The sequence below is a fragment of the Genypterus blacodes genome, unplaced genomic scaffold, assembly GCF_046128005.1.
Source record: "Genypterus blacodes isolate CSIRO-AG114 ecotype Tasmania unplaced genomic scaffold, CSIRO-AGI_Gbla_v1 ptg000073l_1, whole genome shotgun sequence".
NCBI classification, from domain to species: domain Eukaryota; kingdom Metazoa; phylum Chordata; class Actinopteri; order Ophidiiformes; family Ophidiidae; genus Genypterus; species Genypterus blacodes.
The window spans coordinates 3,821,875-3,832,983 of record NW_027466883.1 but is presented as its reverse complement, the minus strand read 5'-3'; the positions used below and the strand labels follow the sequence as shown (position 1 = coordinate 3,832,983).

The 11,109-nt window shown below is 40.0% G+C and overlaps 1 pseudogene; it reads right to left on the bottom strand.

Moving 5' to 3' along the window:
* Positions 1-235: 235 nt before the first annotated feature.
* LOC143006120 (NXPE family member 3-like) lies at positions 236-3,640 on the bottom strand (annotated as a pseudogene).
* Positions 3,641-11,109: the final 7,469 nt, after the last annotated feature.

Genomic DNA, 11,109 nt, shown 5'->3' with positions numbered 1-11,109 from the left:
CAAAACCCAAGTTAGGGACTCTTAGAGACAAGGAAAGGAAAGGAAACTGCAATGCTCCATCAACAAAACTTGTGAAACATGCTAGTGGTCAATCAAGAAAGATGACACAGAAGGTTTGTCTGTTCTAAAATAAATATCTACCTGTCATATAAAAGGAATCAACAACTGTAGTTCTAAGTTTTTACCATAATGCCTATGGCTAATTTATTTTAGGCAGGAAATGCAGGAGGAAACTTCACAGAGAGCAGAAGGTTAGTGGAACCAAAGTAGAACGGCTTGGCTTGAAGCAGAACCATGGATCCCCGTGTGGAGGCCTGTGTTGTTGCACAGCTCCTTCTCAGTTGGCGGTATGCAGATGTTGCAGATGGAGGTTTCAGAAACAGAGCCGGAGCGATAGAGGCTTTGGTAAAAAATCCGGTCTGGCTGTTCTCTGGTGAGCCTGCGCAGCACCGTGACAGCCTCACTGGGGTGAACCAGCATCACCTGGAAGTAATTTTACTGAGTTTACTCAAAGATACAAAGTTTTTAGTCTTCTGCTATTCCAGTTATGGACAAAGAAAAGGAAATCTACTGAAAACGAAATTTAGCAGGACTTTAGGTACAATAACAGCCTGAATACACTGTAACAGCGTCCAATCCTCAGCAATAGGTCTCATTTACATCTTGCATTAAATGTATGTATTCACATACATTTTCCATATCTTGATTTGTGCACAATGTAATGTGATCCAAATGCAAATTAGTAAATGCATTACATCGCAGTGAGGCAGTGGCTCAGTGGGTAGTGCTTCTGCTTGGGAACCGGAGGATCGCCGGTTCAAGCCCCTGCTGAGGTGCCTCTGAGCAAGCACCGAACCCTCAATTGCTCCCCCCTCTGCGAAGGGTGGTAATGTAATGTAATGTAAGTCGCTTTGGATAAAAGCGTCTGCCAAATGATCGTAATGTAATGTAATTACATACAGCTGAAACACATTTTTTAAATTAGATCCAGCTGATCATCAAATGGTTTTGTGGCATGTAGTCTCTGTCCATCTTTGATTTGTTAACCTTACTTAACTTACCCCTGCCAATATGCTTTACCAATTGTAATTTGGTTGTGAATAGTTTGTCTGCCATACATGTTGTGAAAATATGCCTGATCAATAAAGTAAAGATGCCTTCCAACTTCCCAATTTGAAATTTCAACCGGAACGTCAGATTTCCAACTCAAAAAGTCAAAAACCCCAAAACCCAAGATGGCTGCTCAGTGCATCAACAGTGTGAAAGCTTTAGTTTATTATACTGTCTATTAGCACCTCTGTCTTGTGTGCCTGATTAAAGCGTCCTATACACAGTAATATCCCACTTTTATCTGTGGACATGTTGCTGAGGTGTTTGTATGGACAAAATATTGTGTAATGCATCAACTGGTATTGCTAACAATGACTAATCTGCAGGTTTTCCTGGAGGCGTCCTTATTGGTTTTCGGACTTGCACAGGAACGTGGTCAACCTAGGTGGGACATCATTCCTAGCTCTGACTTCTGACTTTCAAGGTATATGTAATGCAGCAACAGCCAACTGCTGTAGCCAACACTGACACACAAACAGTTAAAATACACAGCTTTACCTCAACCTGTGCCATTCCCTCCCACAGTAATGGGAAAACAGCAGAGTAGGAACCGTTGAGGTGATCAACGACTAGCCCTGCCACTCCTGCATGAAGATCTGGGTTGTGCGATGTGTCCTTCAAAGTCACATACTTGGATCAGAGCCTCCATGTGATCACCGACATGCCACTGTCCCCCTCCCGGCTTTGGAAGAATGGTGAAAGTGCTGTGGGCAGGGTCGCTGGTTTGCTCAAGAAAGGTGGAAGAGTGTGGCGTTTCAGGCCAAACAATGGTGTCAAGCAGAAGGCGTTGCTCCTGTGCATCCTCAGGCGACAGATGCCTGTACCTGCAGATGTTGTGCTGTTGCTTAGTGGAAGCTCCCTGGAGAACTACAGCTGACTTGATGACATTCTGAAACAAGCAGGGTGTGGTGACAAAAACAGATCCAACAAATAATTATTGACTGCTGGTTAAACTTAATGACTTTAAACTTGAAAGCATCCAGATAATGCACTTACACTGCACAGCACCATTATAGTTATTTAACAATCCAAAAATGAATATGAATAGGGATATGCATCAGAATACATTTAACAATAGACAAAGGCACTTACTGGTTGATGGAAAAATCCAGACAACTGAAGGATTCAGGAGAACATCCTAAACCATCATGAGTGTAATTGCAAGATTTACAGCTTGTTATTAACTGCAACCTGCCTTGGACCTCATAAAGGATAACTCCCTGTTTGCTGTCTGGTTCTGCAACAAGACTACTAACGAAAACCCGTAGATTTCACCATACCAGTTCTAGCATCACTAAATTGGCTATCAATCAGTGCCAGGGCTGACTTTAAGGTCTTACTTCTTACCTATAGGATACTACATGGCCTAGCTCCTGTGTATCTTTCTGACCTCCTTTTTGATCTCAGCAGGCAGGCCTGCTTGTTATTCCAAAGGTGAAGATGAAGACCTTTGGAAATTGAGCATTTTCGTACCGTGTGTCTTTGCTCTGGAACACACTTCCTGCACTCGTTAAAGAGGCAGGATCACTAGAAATGTTTAAATCCTGCTTAAAGACGAAGGTCTTTTTGTTTTCAATTTGCTAAATGGGCAGGAAGCACAGTCTCCTACTTGCAGGAGATTGTGAAGCCAACCCAGGAACGGGCACTGTAGCAGATTTTCTCTCTCCATTCTCCAACCCTCTCACCTTACTTCCAGTGTCTCCTGATGTCTACTGATCACCTCTCTGGCCCTGGGCACCACACCCTTGAGTTTGGGCTCCACAGGTCAGCTGTTTTTCAGCTCCATGGCTGAACAGACAGCCACCTTCCCAGATGGACGCCGGGTGCTCCCCCCCGCCACCACTTTTCCACCCTGCCATTCTCCTCATTTCCAACTAACCTACCACCGTCTGCTCTGCCAAGCTGGATGTGGTATATGTGGATGATGTGATAATATATTTCAACTATGACATTTTAATCTTTAATAAGTTTAATTAAATAATCTAAACAGTGTTTGGCATTGTGGTAAGCATAATGCAGATTGCATCATGAAATGCAATAAAATTACTTTTTTTTTTACTGTACACTAAATGCTAATACCTGCAGTATTAATTTTAATATACACATTTCAACACAGCTTTGGGCTGGGTCGGAAATATCATCCTTTCATCAATCCTGATGTTGTGTGTCTGTATAGCCCTTTGAGACATTGTATGTGATATTGGGCTATAGTATACAGATAAACTGACTTGACTTGTCTTGGAAGAGGAGTTTGGTGACTGGATAGGCATAATATATAATTAACCAGCCCTCTGTTACAACAGATTTCACCATTGGTTCTTCAAGAGTGTGCATGTACATTTTGTGTGGTAATGGCATCTTGGAGGTAGAAGAAAAATAACCTGCATGTACTGTATTTGCAAGAGGAATAATTCTGTTTCAACCTCACCTCCAGGCCGTAAGGTGTCAACTTCATGAAGAGCAAGAAAAATGCAGCCAGGGAGATGAAGATGCTGGTGAAGATAAGAATCTTTGAAGCTTTGGCCTTCATGGTTCATTCATCTGTGTCGTAGCATTGCAGTGACAAGTCACACAGACACTGAACAGGAAAAAGGGTAAACTCACAACTGAATGTAATCTGTCTCTCTCTGCTGACATCATCATAAATATTGTAAAAGTAGTCTAAAATCATTATGTCCAGTAAAATTACGCCAGCAACACTTCAAGTACCAACTGTGGTCCATATGTCGCAGTTTGAGAACCACTGCTAACAACTACTATGTCAATATAGTAAATCACAGGGTGGCATTATCATGATCACAAAAGACATTTTAATCTTCTTGTTTCATGCTCAAACACAAACATTTAAAAAGAAAATCTGCTATTTTACAAGCAGCTATTTTAGTGACGTGACTTCTCGAAATCTGCAGGGAAACTTTTCTCAAATGATTTTATTGCTGTGCCTTTGATTTTAAGCTGTCTTTCACCAAATAGGAGAGGGTTCATAATCAGACTGGCAGTGTAAAAGGAGTGTAGCTGATTGATCTAGGTTTTTATTTTTCTAATTTATACCTAAAATGTATCTATGAATTAAGTTGTATACAGTGGATGTTAATATCCCACAAAGCCCCAAACAAAGAAACAGATGATGTCATTTCTCGGCATGACTAATTTCTGCCGCAGTTGGGTCCCTAACTATGCGGAAGTGACAGGACCACTCACAGCACTTATCTATAGCACACCCATGGACCCTCGATAGTACTTTCTGAATTATTTATTATTTTGTTTGTTTTATTATTATTATTTTGTTTTGCAATAGTACTTTTCCATCCCCTGACTTTGATAGACACGCAGCTTTGCCTCAATGGACACTGATAGCTCTGTTTGCACTGTATCATAATGTAAAATTGGTCACTTTTTACTTTTGGCAATACAATTTTCAATGGGGTCAAGTGGCTTTGTGGAAAAGCAGCTGTGCCTCTGACAGTTGATGCACTCCAGTCCAATCTCTCATTTCAGATTCTGATTTTAGAATGAAATAATGTGATAAGCCCCAAAACCCATAAAATTAAAGATGCATTTGCTAAAAAACAAACAAACAAACAAACAAACAGATGCACTGCATCTACGTTCATGTATCAATAATAAACCTACTGAGACTCCACATGTATAAAAGCCCTTTCAAATTCCTTTTTGGTTTTAAGAGCAGAGGTCTGTCATTTCCAGCTTTGATCAACATTGGAAATGTGGGTTTTTATTTCTTGTGATTTCTTATATATATTATATATTCTTATACTTAACTATTAACAATCAGTGTAAACAAATTCTTATTTACGGAATTCCACATTTGTTTTTCTAACACAAATATTAATGTTATTACTTATATCAAAGATATTCACAGCATATGGCTTTACAAATTACACAAAAGTGCATAATATGTGCAAAACACAATGCATAAGGAAACGTGAGACCACAACAAGGTCAGTTTCCAAAACCACAATACCCTTTTCAATATACAGTATATGCATGGATTTCATAGAGTTGAGCAAGTGTGAAAAGAAGAAATATTGTCTGGTAATCATAGATAGAAAAATTGGCTGTTCTGCCTGCCTATTGTTGCCCTAAATATGCGGATCATCCCTACTGTAAATGGCCTTACTCCATATGAGTTACTCTATGGCAGACCTTGCACACTCCAACAGCTGAAACCATTCGCTAGGGGGATGAGGACAGAGATAAGACACTGGCAGAATACATGAGAGATATACTAACCTCTAGAGAAGTTTCTTCTGCTAACTGTGTTCCAGGTGTTTCTCTCTTCTCTCCTTCCCTTTACCACAGCCTCTGATGTGATTTGTACTAGCCTACATGGCTGTTTGACATCATCCTGTAAAAACTGTATTTACCCCATGAGGTCATTGCATCAACATCACTGATGCCATCCTGTACCCTACGCCTACACTACTGTTACCATGTTACCATGTTCTCACAACCTCCAGCAGCAGTGGCTTCCGGCTGTTTCAATTTCAATCTACTTGTACCTCATATTGCCTCTTGTACCTCAGGGTCAAGGTATAAAGTTAAACATCAACTTCCCCCTTTTCCCCCCTCTTTCTGTATAAAAAAATGATCTCCAAAATATCCCATAATTGTATGCGCAATGTCATGTAAAATGTTTGCTTCAATAAAAACAAATAGCTCACAACAAAGACATTCATTCGACTAATCTTCGTCTTTTGTATTAATTTATCCCAAATAAACAATAGTGAAGGAAATGCAAAAAAATGAATAAGTAAGAAAAGCGTAAGAAAAACAAGAGAAAATTATCATATCCTATTAAAGCTAAAAAGTGAGAAAACTAAAAAGTTATTCAAACTATTTGTGCTGCGGCAACAAGTTAATTACTTAATTGTCTTGATACTTCGGACGCGCTTTTATTGAATAACAGTTACTGCGTATCGGGACGTATAATACAAAGATAAAGAAGCGTATAAAGTACTTTACTTTACTACTACCTCACGCAGTGTTACAGCCGCAGCTTGGCTCTGGTCGCATGATGATGAAAACAACCGGAGAAGGTAACGATGAAGTGGTTAATAAGTCGTTCTATTCTCTCTCTCTCTCTCTCTCTCTCTCTCTCTCTCTCTCTCTCTCCCTCTGTTTTTGGGTGATAAGTAAACTATGTTTATCATGGTGACCCTTGATTTGTTTCACAAACAAACTGCTAAACAGTTCACGTCCCTAGTGTTTCCCAATTATACACACAGCTAAAGACAGCTGTGCCACTTCAGTGTATGATATCTTAAACACCAGTGCGTTATCTTGGCTCCATCTCAGTCTTCTACACAGATGAATGCACCAGAAGATCAAAATTTATTTCATGGTAGAGGTTTGATACTTACAGCCAAAAGCATACGATTGGAATGGCCATGTTGTCTGTCCTTAAGTTTCTGTTAAAATCAACAACAAATGCTAATCATGGCTCACAGGGTCACACACAAGTCAGCTATCCTGACTGTTCAGTTTATTTGGCCCCCTAGTGGCTACTAACAGGCATATCTTAGTCCTGCTCCACAGCTGCAGAATAAAGTAATTTATCCGAACTCTGAACCATCATCTGTCAATATGTGCTTGTTGGCTCCTTACAGGAGTTTCTAACACCTAACCTGCGCAGGGTTTTCAGTGACAGGCTGCTTCACCCGCCGTTTCTCACAGATAGATACCGCAGGTCTTTCCTTCCTGCTGCAGTCAGACTATTCATCCAGCACCTCTGCCCATAAACCCGGTCGAATGATCATACTGTGCAATATCCCCGATGTGCAATAAGTAACGTATTCATTCATTCATTCACTCCAATTTGCAATTTCTTTCTAGTATTGTTGTACTTTTGATAGGCTCTTTTACTTTGTTGTCCTTATTTTATTTTTATTTTTTATCTTGATGCCTTTTACTGCTTTGCACTATACTGTGCAGCTGTTACATGTGAATTTCCCTGTTGTGGGACAAATAAAGATTATCTTATCTCTTATCTTATCTTACTCAACTATACCAAATGTATAATCCCACTATGTACAATATATACAGTGAATATATACAATATATATGCCTATGTTCATTCTTGTATATCACTGATTCTTGAGAGTCAGGACAAAACATGTCCCACATAGACAAGTCTTATTTATATCAAAAATAAATAAATTAATAATGATTGACATACTCACAAAGTTAGATCTAAAGGAATTGTGAATACTGATGTTCCGTTTTAGCATAGATAATTACTTTTTTGAGGGATATTTGTTTGTTGGGTATTTGTTTAAATGTACGGCCCATGTTATTTCTCTTGTCCTCAGCAAGAGGTCACAATATTCACCAGCCCCCAAAATCTTTAAAAACCTCTACAATTGTGAAAACATTTATATCAAATCAAACATAAGGGTTATGAATGTATAAAACAATGCATGCCATGAACATCTAAATATATATATATATATATAAATATCTGTGAAGATGAAGAAGAGGCCAAGCTAATGAAGTTGTTGATCATGGTTGATGTTTCCATAATGTCACCTGCTTGCTGCTCTCTGTTTAGATACCAGCAACATTCACTGGCTTCCATGGAGGCGTACGACCCCAGGCGGAATGTTTGGCTGAAACTGACCGACATGGCGACTCCATGCAGTGGTCTGGCAGCCTGTGCGCTCTTTGGACTCCTTTACACAGTAGGTGATGGTAACAAATATATAAATGTTATAGCTTGATGTTAAAGTTCTTCATTTTGGTGTTACGCAATGTTACAAGATGCAAGACATATTACATAACACCCACACATGTTGAGGAGAACTCACTCAGTGCCTTGTCCAGCTCCTTCCAGGGCAGAAAACACTGACATGTTGGAAACAGTCAGTGTGGTTTACAGAAAATGCTGACTATTCCTTCTCACTAATTATGAATTATGAACTCTTCTCTAATCTCTTTTGTCCCGGGCCCTCTGCTGCAGTGGAGCCAGCACGCCTCCCTCAATAGCCCCAGGAACAGGGTGGGGGTAGGCGTGGTGGACGGCAGCATCTAAGCCGTGGGAGGCTCGCAGGGCTCCACGTATCACAGCACCTTGGAGTCAGTGGCGTTCAGTCCGTTTGTGAGGGTTTGTCTAGGTAACCAGGGACTCGGGGAGTAATTTGATTATAATGACATCCTATTTGAAGAGCTTAATGGAAGAGCTCGAGTTCCTTCACCTACACTAATCCAAGTCACCTCTGTGTAAGTATGGCTTAGGTCACAAAAGAGTGAAAATTAATAGCTGCATTGCTGCATGTTGAAACACAATTCTTGGGCATGTCAATCCTGTCAGGAATGCTTTATATCCCGTCACTGAGCAGCAAACACAGAGGCGATGGTCCACACTAGAATGCTGTTTTTATGAAAGCAGTTGTAAAGACTGAATATTTGCACCTTTTCTCATTCGCAGAAGTGTTAACACGCTTTGAAAGTAACATTTACTCCTTTTTGTTGTGAGAAGTGTTGAAGCAGTGACGGCCTCAAAGGGATTCTGACACATCTGACATGATTTGGAAGTGCCAAATGTAAACAAATCTGATAACTGAAGTGAAAATCCAATGTGGAGCGCTTCAAAGGGCCATTTTAGAGAAACGGTAAACAGCGCGGAGGATGGTTTTACTGTACTTGTATTGCATTTATTAAGAAATTGAGCAAACATAACAGTTAAACAACAACAATGCCCATGTGCTGGTTAAAAAAGTCCAAAGAATTGGACAAACTATGGTTTACAATTTAACCAAAAATGTGATTATGTGAAATATCTCCTAATCAAGTCTATCTTGAGTTTGCAAGGCCTTTTTTGTTTCACAAATGGTCCAAAGTAAGTAAGGTGACCAGAATAGAGCACCTCTAGGAGCTGCAGCTGGTGTGGTCAGTTAGATTAGGTCATTGTGTATTTCGAAAAGTTGCCGTTCTATTCCAAAATGGTCCTTTTTCCTCCACTGTGATCATACTGTTGCCCCCAGTTCAGACCAGTAAAAACTACATTCTCACCAAAAAAACTCCAATACACCTGCCTCCTCTGAGGGCCAGCCATCGAAACAGCCCCTCACCTAATCGCCGATTGTCTTTTCTCCAAAAGAAGCAGGAATATAACGGAAAAGCGGAGTTTAAGCTTCCATATAAAGATTTTCACAAGATATATATAGCACACACATATATATATATTTAGTATATGTATACATGTATGAAATGATTGCATTGAAATGAATGATTCAATCTCATAACATAAAGGTTAAGAATCAATGGTGTTATCTTTAAGTGTAACAAGTTTTTGTGGTGTGGAAGGTTGTGGCACGTTGGTTAACACGGGACATTCGATGCCTGCCTCGATCACCTTTGTTAAACAAGTAAATACTCCAAAGTGTACACACCAGGCTGCTTTGTCCCTCAGCTGTGTGACATTGCTCGTGCAAAGCGAGCAGGAAATTTCAAATAACATGCCTGTGCAAAGGATTTAGGGCTGAAATTGACTTTAGAAATGGGAAGGATGCTCGATTGCTTTGGTCTGTCCTGTATATCGGTATGATGAGTAAAGACTAATAAACTTGTAAATATGTCATTCTTTCCTCACTTCCTGCTACATTTCTATATTCACTACACATTTGAATATTCTCCACACATTAATACTTTCTCTAGTGGTTTCTGTCTTGGAAAAGAGAGCTTTGGGTGGGAATTTTTAGGATGTTGTGGGTCTGTAAAGCCCTTTGAAACATTGTATGTAATATTGGGCAATACAAATAAAATTGACTTGACTTACACAAAGTGTGTGTCTTCTTCTCTTTAAGGGTTATATCAATTTGTTGGTTCTTACATACTGGAACAGGTGCCTCTGTGTAAAATGTGTATGTCACCAATATCATTTTAATTTGGATGTGAAGCGTTGTTAAAAAGGCAAATGTCACTTGCACATTACAGGAATCTTTGGGCAAGTGCTGCCATACCTTATTTACTTTACAATCCTGAGTGCAAAACAAATATGGTTTGTTCACACTGTTTTGTAACAGGAGAGGGTGATTTATCGGATCAAACCTGGCCCACAGCCAGATTATTGCCACATTATCACATCCGCTTTGTTTCATGGGATTTTAAGTCCGCCCTTGCATGCTGTCCTGTTCGGTTTTAGTGAGTGGACCTTTTCTTTTTCCTGTGCTGCGGGATTCTGTTTTTGAGATCCACTCACTCTTGCTTTGTCAAGCGTTCTGCGTTCAGCGTCTCCAGCAGCGCCAAGCCTACGTGTTCCCCGCTTCATCCTGGTTTGTGTTTTTCCATTACCACCTGATTCCATGCACTGGTGTCTGTTCCGCATAACTGGGTCCAGCCTTAACATAAGTTGATCGCCTGCTAATCATAACAATATCTAACTGTTTCACACTTGTGAAATGAGGCCACTCAAGTGTGTAGTTTTGAAAGTTTACTTAACAATCTGCAAGACATTGAATACAATCAGCACTGCACCTCAGCTCACTGTCTAGGCAACAACAGTATCATATTCTCATTCTTTCCTTGTCTAACACACAACCAACAAAACTGGAATATTATTACCATTCACAAAGACAGTTGGTCGGTTAATACTAATACAACAATATGCAATTTCAAACATCAAAATGAAACAATAAAACCAAAAAGTTATGAGGGGGTGTCTTCTGGGTGTTATCTCCAGTTCCCCACATAACTCTTGCTCTTCATGGTGTTTTTTAAAGTAAAACCGAAAGAAAGCGACCATACTCTTATTGTTAGAGTTGCACCATAGGAACATTTCACTACTGACAAATATGATGACCTATGGCTACTTCTGATAAGACCCAAGATTGCACTTGAGTAAAAGCAGTCCTCTCAGTCAGCTTCGTGATCAGGCTTTGCTATCCTGGCCCCGAGACTCTGGATCACTTCATTTTGTGACCTCCCATGCACCATCCCTCCCTAGACACAGTAACTGTGTGTTATTCAATAAGTCTAAAGTAT